Source organism: Ambystoma mexicanum, chromosome 11, assembly GCF_040938575.1.
Source record: "Ambystoma mexicanum isolate Mex_15411 chromosome 11, UKY_AmexF1_1, whole genome shotgun sequence".
NCBI lineage: Eukaryota > Metazoa > Chordata > Amphibia > Caudata > Ambystomatidae > Ambystoma > Ambystoma mexicanum.
The window spans coordinates 392,738,832-392,750,855 of record NC_090934.1 but is presented as its reverse complement, the minus strand read 5'-3'; the positions used below and the strand labels follow the sequence as shown (position 1 = coordinate 392,750,855).

The 12,024-nt window shown below is 46.9% G+C and overlaps 1 long non-coding RNA gene across 1 annotated transcript in view; it reads right to left on the bottom strand.

Moving 5' to 3' along the window:
- Positions 1-251: 251 nt before the first annotated feature.
- The window catches only part of LOC138503426 (uncharacterized), a 32,578-nt gene continuing 20,805 nt past the window's right edge, over positions 252-12,024 (bottom strand). Inside the window, exon 2 of the long non-coding RNA XR_011279635.1 lies at positions 252-7,270. This is a non-coding gene — a long non-coding RNA (uncharacterized lncRNA). The remainder of the gene's footprint in view (positions 7,271-12,024) is intronic.

The following is a 12,024-nucleotide window of genomic DNA, read 5'->3' as shown; positions in this document are numbered from 1 at the left end:
GTATTTGTCCAGTCCAGGCTCGCCTTGCATTCTGCGACTTGTAGTCCCTCGCTCACAGTGGAAATATTACCACTACAAATAAAGGAAATGCAAACAACTTCCCAGTTCTGCATGGGCAATTCCTTCCTGAGGTGGAACATGGTACAAGCTCCTCTCACACGATGACATTTGGCCACATTCAACGGGAAAATTTGTGATTGAGAGCTGTAAGGGAGGCATGGTATCACAAGTGAAGACAGACACAAGAGATGCAAGGTTCAAGGGTGTTTATTGAACAACAAGGGTTGGAAAAAACTCCTATCTGGCCCGAAATCTAAAGATGGGAGCACACTCTACCATCAAATAATAAATAAACAGTCCTAGTCATGTCTGTCAAAATAAAATGGCCTATACTAACAAAACCTAATGCCTGCCCTATCTCTTATACAAAAAGTGTATAAAGGGGAATATGCATGCAAAGGAAAATCAGTGTTATAACAGGATCAAAGTGGCTGAGTTAGCTCTCCCCCCCACATTAGACAGCAGAGAGTAAGGCCTCCCCCGTAGACAGGATGACACACTCTGGCTCAGGTTCTCAAAACAAAGGCAGTGCAAAACGTGGCTAGAAGCCCGCTTGGCCTTCCACGTTAAAGTCACTGGTTTTCCAGTTCACCAAAGTTCTTTCACAGTTCAATAAAAAGTTCAGATAGGTCTCCCTCTGTTGACTCGGACCTCTCAATAAATCATAGTTCAACAAAACGTTCACGTAGGTCTCCCTCTGTCGGGCTCGGACCTCTCAAAGCTTTAACAGTTCACATAGGTCTCCCTCAACCGGGCTCGAACCTCTCAATCAACAAATACCTGATTCAACACAAATCTCGCTCAGCCAAGCTCAGGCCTCGCAATCATAGCACTTCACATCGGTCTCTTCTGCTCTTCTGTGAAATCTTTCTCTTCAAGCATTCACCTTTTCACTTCCTCTTTTGCCGGGGTTAATCTTGACAATTACACATCCTTTAGGCTCACATCAGTACTCACTCAACAGAGACTTTCGACTGGACACTGTCGCTATGCAGCACCACTCTGTTATACTGTATCGCTATTATACATCTCTTGCTTGCTTCGACTCACCAGCTTTGTTGGTTTCTTTGTTCGTATTCATGATTTCGGAGCCAAGGACGATACCAGAGATGCGGCCATTCACCCGGGAGGGCTGCTGGTATCTTTTGAATGCAATGCTGGAGGTGCTGTTCTCTTTCACTCTGTCCTCTCAGGGGGTCTCCCTCAGCCGGGCGCGAACCCCTCTTGATTTGCAAAGTTTTAAAGTCTTTGGACTTCATGTCCAGGGAATGCACTTTTCTTTTTTTGCTCCCACTTCATCAGCTCCCCTATACAGCATTCCAGGGTTTTGGGGGCTGCAGGAGGTAAAGTGGATAACTTGTTGAGGTCAGGCACTCACCACCTGCCCCTCAAAGGCCTGGGAGTTCCTGTTTTGCCCAGGGAAGGAGTTTCGGTGTGGGCACAGCCAGGTAACTCCCCCGCTGCCCCTGGTTTGGCACCCTGGAGTTAGAACTCCCTTGCCACACTGCAACCTCCCCTGTACTCACAGGCCCAGCATTAAGGCAGTCTTTCCTCCTCCAGGCCTTCCAGGGTCTCTCCAGCTCAAATTCTCTCCTCTCAGCCAGCATGCAGCATCCCACACTCACTCAAAGTTAATCTGTGTGCTCCACCTTTCATACTGACTGGGAGGCTTAACAGGTTTCAGGTGGGAATGATTGAAAAGGGAGGTATGATTACTGGGACAAAATGGTGACTGCCCATAGGAATCATTGTTGGATTGGTTTCTATGGGAATTCTTCATAGCTCCCTTTACTCCTCTTCTTCGTCCCAGTGGTTTGGTAAATGGTATTTGTAGAGTGGTGGTAGGTAGGAATTGTGGGAGTTGTAGTTTTTTCACGAGGAGGTAAAAATATCATCTAAAGAAGGGGAACGATTTTGTTGTTGTGAGATATAGGGTGTTGTGTTTGTTCTCCCATGCCTCCCTTTGATGTGGTTACCTGTTTGAATTGGGCAGGGGCAACGGGGCAAGACTTACAGCAACCTATAAAGGGGGAGGAAGTGTTGGGTAGGGGTGTGTTTTGAAGAGGGGGGTACTGCGTCTTGCCACTGGATGTCTCCCAGAGGACCCCTCACTCAGGTGATCCTCCCGCACTTGGCCACCCCCATGGTCTGGATCCAAAGGCGATGACTGTGCCCTGGCCACCTGAGCAAGAGATCCCCGGGGTCTAGATAGTGAGACACCCTTTGGTTTGTCACAGAGCGCACCTTTGTATTTGTGTCAGAACAGGCTAATTCTGCTATCCCAATAGCAGTGACTCAGGGTATCGCTTCCTGTTTTGGTTATTCACTGCTGCCAGACAAGTGTGTACACATCAGGGCACACAACCCTGTGGTGAGCAGGAGTTCTCAAAGTTAGATTTAGGTGTCCACATCATTCTGGTGGTCCCTTGCAGTACGCTTTTGAGAAGGTGTCCTATGTTGCACAACAGGGCAGTGCTGCAAAGTGTTCCAAAAGCACAAGAGGTAAAAAGTGTGATGGTGAATTGAACCACACATGCAACGACTTGGGCAAACATGTCCGTTCTAGCCTATTTGCTGGCATGCTGTTTTTCTCAAGGCCCATTTGTTCTCCTTTTTTTAACACATTTCCTTGCAAATATAGATAGGTGGGTGGTTCTAGGTATTTAATGATGGTGAGGGGAATTGCAGGGGTCTTCCCCCACATAGTCTTGTGAGGAAATGTGTTAAAAAATAAATTGAGAACAAATGGACCTCCAGAAAATGTTCTCGAGCATACATCATAGAACCGACAGATAAAGTGGGAAAGATGATGGTATTACGGCACTGTACAGACACTGATTTAATAAAGTGCTGATGTTAAGGACCTGTGACAGCATCTAACAGCACGTTTTGACTCCCAAGCCGCCTCTCTCACACACACTGTGATTCTGGCAAGTATTACCCCTCCCTTTGCGTAGAAATCATCTTGGCCAATGTTTGAAGTGATGGGCCTTGGCTAGTGTGTTTGGCCAGCTGGCCTTGCATTGAAGTGCCAGTATCCGGGCAACGCTGGGAGGAGTTGGACGAGCAGGGGATTGTAGTGTGTATGTGGTGCTCTCTTCACAGTCCAGGGCAATATTTCATGACTTGCATGAGGGTCTGGAACGCGATGGCATTCCTGTTGTTGACGGAGAATAACATATCAGGGCACATCAGACTGATCCCCCATCCCTCTCATACTTCAGGAAGTAACGGAGGACCCTGCGGTTGAAAGAACTCCTTGTTGCCCGTTGATCTCTTAACCTTCTTGCCCCTTCACCATGCACTCCCTGTGCTCCTCTCTATATATTCTCACCCTCTTTGTGCAACGCTCGGTTGCTTGCTGCCTAGGATTGTGCTGTATAAATCTGCTACATAAATATATAGAAGCATACATAATACATTGACTGCGGCTAAATGCATCAGCTAGTCACTGTGAAGCTGTCAGCCTCTTCATAGCAGGCTGCGTGACACTGGCTTGTGGCTAGTCCTTTTATTTCCTTGTACCTCACACTGTCTTGGCAACTGGTGGACATCATGGTTCATGTCCCTCACAACATTTGCCAGCTCCCTCAAAGTGGAAGCAACATCTCCAGTGCACGCACCTTCTTCTGGTTAAGGGCGTGCGGTCACGCGTCAATGGCTACCAGCCTGGTGGCATCATTAGCTTGTATTGCAGCACTTGTCTAGTGCTCAGGCCTATCCACGGGTTCTTCATGAGGCTTGGAACTGTCAACACCAGCTGAAGCCGCAGTGTCGTTTCATATATGGAATGTCAGCGTTGCCGTATTCTCCACCACTGTGCCTGTGTCTGGCCTGTGGCATACTGAGTGAAAGAGTGAACGAGTTGGTATGGCAGTGGCCTTGTGGTGGGCACACTTGTGGTGTGGATTGCCAGCACCTCATCCTCAGATGTGCCTGAATTAGAGATGTGGACATGCTCTTTTCCAGGGTGTTTTGCATGTCAAGGCAAAGGGTTTCTCACATGCCATACACATGCTGTGACCACATAACTGCATGTCGCTGTGACACCAATTGTGTGCAGTTCCTCCTTATAAATGTAAACTCACTGGTATCAGGTGCCAGAAGGGTGTGTATAATGCAAGGGCAGGAAATCAAAGGTAGTGTCCCATGGACGTGCAGCCCTATGGCCATCCTAACCATGCATGTTGCATGTGGAAGCGTGCACTTCTCACTTCTGCTGTGGTTCCTGTATGCATGCTTACCTTCACTGATTTGGGTCCTAATTCCTGTTCCACTATCATCAAAATCCTCCACTCTTCCCATGTCCAGGACTGTAGGTGGTTTATCCTCCGAGAGGTCCATGACTAATGAAAGAAGAGTGAGCCTCTTGCCATTTGGAGCATTATTTGTGTGCCACCATGGCAACCCAGTCCCCTCTGCTCTGGATCCTCTATGGGATCCCTTGCTTTTTGCTCTGGGTGATTTTAGCTGCAGTTCCTCCAAAGAGACTTGTCTTCTCCTTGGAGCTCTCATTACCGAACACCTGTAGGTCATCATCTACAAATCAGCCTTTATGCAAACGTCCCACTGCTCTGGCTTCTCTTCGCTGATATCATTGCACCAGCCCTTTTGGCGGATTCTGTCCAGGCATTTCTGTTGGTGGTTCTGGAGGACTCCTACGTCTGTTCTCAACGGACTGGGAACATTGCGTCTGTGGTAATTCTGTGTGTAAATGTAAGGTCTGCCCGTATTGTCAAGCCTAGTTTCCGCAGAAGCGTGTTCTTGTTCGACACTTTTTTGTAATGCTATGTGAGCAGTTATCTCAGAATGGCTCAGTTTTACTACATCACAGAATGCTGTCTGGGTAATCCTCTTTCATGGGTTCTGTAGGAATAATTACATTAGTCTCTCTGAGGACCTAGGTCGAGTGTATATCCCTTAGCCGATGGCCGAAGAAGTGGAAGATTACAAGGGACTAGTGCCCCTTATCTGCTTCAATATGTATCTGCATCTTCTATGACAAGCTAGAAGTGCACTAGAAAATGGAATAAGGGGGTGCATGCAATGCATTTGCTTCTGATTCATTGACTCATGTATTTATTGCATTGATATAGCACTCACTACCCTGTGGCAACTATTGGCACTTCTGTTGTGATAGAGTACTTCAATTTCTTGGCTCAAGTCCATCACTATATCCAAATGTGCATACAAATGACTGCACACCTCTTTTGCACCTTTTGGACTTGACCCTCTTGTATCAACCACCTCATGGGCATGTATATCAGCAGTGGTGCAGACAAGGATCTTAGCATGGCAAGCACCCATATTTCAGAATCAACTAGGTCCTGCGGATGAAGGGCCCACAGAAATATTTGATGACAGTGCAGCTATAAAAACCTCTCACTAAGCCAATCTTCCTCTGCCCACATTATGAAGGGCCCTGGTGTGATTTGTCCCAGAACACTTTCCTTTGCTGGACCCCATTCCAGCACGCCATCTCTTATAAGCCCATTGATCCCAGCCTGGCCACCCCTCCTGCCCAGTTTCTTTACCTCTAGGCCAACAGCTCTCAATCTGGAAGTCCTATTTTGCACTTGCAAGCTTTTCCTTAGCATCTTCTCCCAATCAGAGAGTTCACAACTCAGAGTAGGTATCTCAGAGGAGGTAGTTTGATGAACACTTCTTGCCCCTAGCGACAGCATCTCATTCTAGTGCAGTCGCAGAGGGTCCCAGAATGACAGTTCTGAGTTTCATGGAACCTTTGGATTACATTTCAGAATGAGAAATGCCCCCTCCTTAGTGGACCTATTTGATTTAGCCCAATTACATCCCCACCACCAGACCACATCTTCACCTCTAGGCCACTTCTCCACTGCTCAGGCAAATCTCTTCACAAGACCACACATTTACCACCAGTGTCTGCCCCATTAGAACACATACATCAATAGACCACATCCCCAACATCAGACTACATCTTCATATATAGACCCCAGCTCCACCACTAAACCACATGACATTAGACTACATCAACACCACTAGCTACATCTCTTCCCTTGAACCACATCTTCACCACTGAACCACTATAAAAACCCATCTCCTCATGTAAACCACATATATACCACTAGACCACTTGCCTTTTACTAGGCCACATCTCTTCCACTAAACCCCTTTGTCTCCTACCATTTTAAACTATTCAAATAGACAATGGCACAGGGATACTAGAGAACTGAGTAAGTATTGAGCATTTTTTCAAAGTGCAAGCCTTTCGGACACATTAGCACCCTATGCTCTGAAACTGTATATCCGCTGTCGGGTAACATGCGTTTCAGGTGCCTGAGAGAGTGTGTGCGGAAGAGGAGAGGTCATGGGGTGGCTGCTGTGTTATTTCCTCTTCTAGACTCTGGGGTGTGTGTGAGCAGCAATACATTTGTGGTGGAGGAACCTACTGTTGAATATGACTTGTAACCGAACCCCTCCCCTCTTTGTTTGGGCCTAAGCAGTCCCATTTAGAGACCGGCTTGGACAATGTGCTTTGGATTCTCTGGAGGCAAACGGTGGTGGACTTTGGAGAAGGTTGGAGTGAGCAGTGGAGTAATACTCAACTCCTCAGTTGATGATAGCTCCTTCTAAGGTTTTTAATGTGTTCATGGTATCCTTAGGAGAATGGATTTAGGCCATTGGATTTGGAAATGACACATATGACTCGGATTCCGGTTGGCGGGTGAAGGTGCAGTCACTGTCACAAATAGTGCCCAGTTTTCTTGGTCTTTTAACTGCTCTGATGTTATCCATATAGCTAAGGAATGGGCGTTGCAGGTGTAATATCACTGATGATATTGTATTATCTGAGCAGACACACCAATGTGATAGAGGCTTTGGTCCCTTATGATCCAAGTTACGAATAGCTTCTATCGGCAACCCATTAGTGCAACAGTCCAGGTCCCAAAACGTAACGTTTAGGGGATTTGATGTGTTTTTCTGAGCATCGATTTGGTAGGATCGTTTCTATGGGAGCCCATGAGCTGAGCAGAGCCGGAAGATGATTAATGCAGAGGTCTCACGGGGTGGTCATGGGACTGAGAAGTGGGCTGTCCGTGGCTCAATGTGGGACACTTTCGGATATTTCAAAATCAGCAGGAAGGCAGCCCATCCTCAAGCTGCCTCGAGAAAAGAGGAAGCAGAGTCACCGCAGGAAGTTATGCATTCTCGCTGTTTCAAAAACCTTCCCCTGCAAGACAGGACAGAATACAGTGTTAGCTTCAATAGATTTAACAAAACAATGTTTGCACAGCACAGACAAACCCCATAAGAAGATACTATTTTCAATAGCTTTAGCAAGCTCTCTCTTTTCGTAGGTCATCCACCAAGACTCAAAAGTTATCGTCACCGTTCTGCACCACTGTGAAGTTTTCTGCACCATGCTTCACTTTCATAATTTATTTTAGCCTTTAGCACCCGTGTGCGCTTTTTTTTCCGGTGGTAGGTGCGCCGTGGGGGGAGTGGGAAACAAGTGATGCACAGGGTGAGGGGCGCCCAGCACTAGGGAAGCTCTGAACGCAGACTTATATCAGTGAAAACAGCCCACATTCCAAGCTCCCTGATTGGCTAGCGCCCCACCCCAGGCTGTTGTTGAGGTTCTAACCATCCTCCAACGTCCTTAGAACTGAGTGATGCAGCCAACAGACAGGCATGTTAAAAGTAGGTCCAGACCATCATTGTCCACCCTGCAGTCTGAGTTAGACAGATATCAGATGCACAGTAGAAAGTTTCCATTCCTTCTTCTAAACTCTTAGGGGAATATCCAACAGGTGCACAGTCTAGAATCAGGTCTAAGCCTTCCGACCACAACCTTAGCTATGAGCAATACAGCCATAAATAACATAGCCTAGAACTAAATTCTAGCCACCCTCCAACACCCCAAGCAAAGACTGATACAACCATCAGATTCAGAGCCTAGAATACATCAAAAGCTATTGTCTAATGTCCAGAGCAGTAAGAGGTACAATGATCCGCTGCATAGTCTACAAGTACCAAGACTTCTTCCAGAATCCTGAGCCTTGAGTAATACAGGTATTGGATGCTGAGCCTAGAAATGGGCCCAGGCCATCCTTCAACATCCCAAGCACTGAGCAAAACAGTCATCAGATGCACAGTTTGGACTCAGTTCAGGTTTAAGCCTCCTCCAACATTCTGATCGGTACTGATAGGAAATACATAGCCTAGAAGTATGTTTAAACATTCCTAAAACAAAATGCTGAGGAATACAGATTTCCGATATGAAGCCTAGAATTGGGTATACTCCCTTCGTCAAAAGCCAGAGCACAGGACGATACAGCCGTCGAATACGGAGTTTAGAACAAATCCCAACCTATTCTCGAACATCATGAGCACTGAGCATTAAAGTCATCCGGTGCACAGTACTGAAGCAGCTCTAACTCTTCCTCCAACACTCTGGGCAATATGGATGTTGGATACACAGTCCTGAAACAGGTCCATGCCTTCCTTCATCATTCTGAGCACTGAGTGATCAGCCATCAGAGTCACAGTCTAGAAACAAGTCGAAGCCTTCCTCCAACATCCTCACCTTTGAATCATACAGCCAGTAATTAGATAGCGCAGGACTGTGTTCACATCCTACTCCAACATCCTGATCACTGAGCGGTACAGCTAGCAAATACAAGGCCTTCCATTCGGCAGCCGCTAGTCCAGTCCTGGTTTTAACTTTACATTCTGGGACTTCTAGTCCTGGTTTTATAATGAGGAAATCCTGGAACACAAGTCCCAGAATGCAAAGTTAAAACCAGGACTTGCCTAACACTTCCCAAATGAAATGAATAATGTTGGCATGTATGGTTACGCCCAAGCTATCCAGCGCTGATTTGAATTGTGTAGAACTACTGCTAATTCCTCCTCCAACATCCAAATACATAGCCTAGAACTGGATCTGCATTGTCCTCCATTATGCTGAGCCCTGAGCGAAGCAGCTATCAGTACGTAGCCTCAGCGTTCAATAGAATCGAGGATGGCTAGATTTAGTTATGGGTTGCATACTAAACCTAGCCATCCTAGATTCTATTGAACACTGATGGGTCCATTCATCTAGCCATCCTCGATTCTATTGAACACTGAGGGATACACTCATCTAGCCATCCTCGATTCCATTGAACATTGAGGGATCCACTCATCTAGCCATCCTTGATTCTATTAAACACTGAGGGATCCACTCATCTAGCCATCCTCGAGTCTATTGAACACTGAGGGATCCATTCATCTAGCCATCCTCGATTCTATTAAACACTGATGGATCCACTCATCTAGCCATCCTCGATTGTATTGAACACTGAGGGATCCACTCATCTAGCCATCCTCGATTCTATTGAACACTGATGGACCCACTCATCTAGCCATCCTCGATTCTATTGAACACTGAGGGATCCACTCATCTAGCCATCCTCGAGTCTATTGAACACTGATGGATCCACTCATCTAGCCATCCTCGGTTCTATTGAACACTGAGGGATCCACTCATCTAGCCATCCTCGAGTCTATTAAACACTGAGGGATCCATTCATCTAGCCATTCTCGATTCTATTGAACACTGAGGGATCCACTCATCAGACACACATTCCAGAACTAGGAGTTAGACTTCCTACCACACAATGATCTCTGAGTGATAACTCAGAGCTGACAAAGAGGTGCCAACCATCTATACATTTCCTGAACACTGAGGGTCTCATTTTAGGCCCAGCGCACTATTAATTGAAAGCGTAAACGTCCTACACTTTCAAATAACGGTGCCTCCCATTTTGGGTAATTTGTATGGTGGAGAGAAGGGGTGGAATTCTACTTGCGTTCCCGCTGCTCCCTTCCTCTCCGCCATACAAATTCTCCAGCATTTGCGCCCATATGCATTTTCCTGCAGGCACAAATACTGGGGATTCCTATGGGGTCCACCTGCTTTATGCAGCAGCAAAAAGCAGACGGATCCCATAGGGATCCATTGTAAACGCCTCCTGCAATGCCCACAAGGCAGGCAGCGTTTGCTCCATTTGCAGCGAGGAGTGCAAAAAGGGAAGGCAAGAGGTGGCATGCTTTCACTCCGCTGTGCAAATAACGACAGTTTTGCGGCAGGAAGCTGTTTACATTGAAGTGTTCACATAATGGCTCCACGCCGCCAAATAACAAGTTCCAATAAAATGAGCTGCTGAATAGTTTAGCCATCGGCAAACATTCTGGAACCACGTCTGAACCTTCGCCCTAGACCCTGAGCTCTGAGGGATGAAGCCATTGGGCACACAGCCGACAATGAGGTGAAAGCCATCCCCGGAGCTCCAGAACACTGAATGGTTGAGCCATCAGTTGCATATTCTAGAACCAGGACTGGGACCCCAACCCGGAACTCTGAGTGACAAAGCCATGGAGCACACAGCTGACACAGAGGTGTGTAACCATCTTGCAACAAAATGAATGCTGAATGACACAGCTATCAGGTACACATTCTGGAATCAGGTATGAGTTTGCCTCCAACATCAGATCCAGAGCCTACAATAAGGTCTAGACACCCTTCCAGCATCCTGAATGATACATATGATGGAAACTGAGCTTAGACCGAGGTGTGGGTCACAACCCCAAACATCATAAACTCTGAGTACTACAACTATCAGAAGAACAGTATGAAAGAAGGATCAGGCAATCTTTCCTAATCCTGATCTCTACATTATTCTGCTATTAGATGCACAGTCTAAAAGGTCACCCTCCACACTGTGAGCTCTGAGTGATACAGCAATCAGGTGCAAAGTCTTGAGCCTATTGAAAACCCTTCTCTCACACCATAGGCTCTGAGTGATGCATCCACCACGTGCCCAGTCTTGAACTAATAATAAGCCTCAGAGTGATACAGCCATCAGGTGCACCGTCTAGTACCAACTATAAGCCATTCTCTCAGACTGTGGGGTCTGAGTGATGTAGCCATTTGGTGCACTGTCTAAGAGAGTGTGTCTTTGACTATGGTAAACAAAGATTAGGCAAGGTGTGGAAACATGGTTGGCCGACAGGGACAGGCTGGACATCCCGAAGAGGAGGTCACCTCTACAGGAAGAGACCCAAGACCGGCACAAATACATCTAGATGAACGTTATGGACTTATATAGTGGTTGAAACAATTAATATGATACTGTCTAAATGTTATGGTTTTAGACGAACCACCCCCTTGCCCCGCCCACACTACTCTTCCCTCCCCTTCTGTTCCACAACCATTCTGCCGTCAGTGATCTTTCCCACCTCCCACTATTTTGTTTCTTTTCCCCGTTTTAAATGGATTATATATGCAACTTTATGAGTAATAGTTTTGCTATGTTTGGTATACAGAAAGGTTGCACATTACAGCTTACTGCGTTTCTATGATGTTTACCCGCAGGCCGATTTCATCGAACCCCGCTTCACCGAGTCCAATGTCGGCACTGTGGGGAAAGATCATTTCCCGTGCGTGCCCCCTCTCCATCATCCTACTATGCAGTGGACAGCCCTGCAACCCCCATAGCCTCCGCCCCTCAGCCCCCCACTACTTACCCAGTGTTCAACGAGGGACACCCAGGCCCACTCCCGTCCTCCCTCCTCCCAACCCTCTTCCCCAATCACGCTCACACATACATGCAGACACAGCACATACAACAACACACACAACAAACCCCAGTCCCACCACCCCTTACTTTCCGCGTCCATCTTTCGCCACTTCTGTGTTACTGGCTGATTTGTTTGTGGTGAGCAAACCGGATGTATCGTGTTGCTCAGTGACCGATGTCCGGTGCGCTTGCCATGACCAAGTAAAACAGCAAAAGCGGGAGCAACAAAAAGCCACACAACCTACGATAGGTCCTTTTCATTTGCGCCATCAGGGGTAGAACCTTGGCTCGCAACGTTTGCATATAGTCTATTATAGTAACCGTATTTATTAGATTGAAGCCCAAATAGTCCAAAGACGAA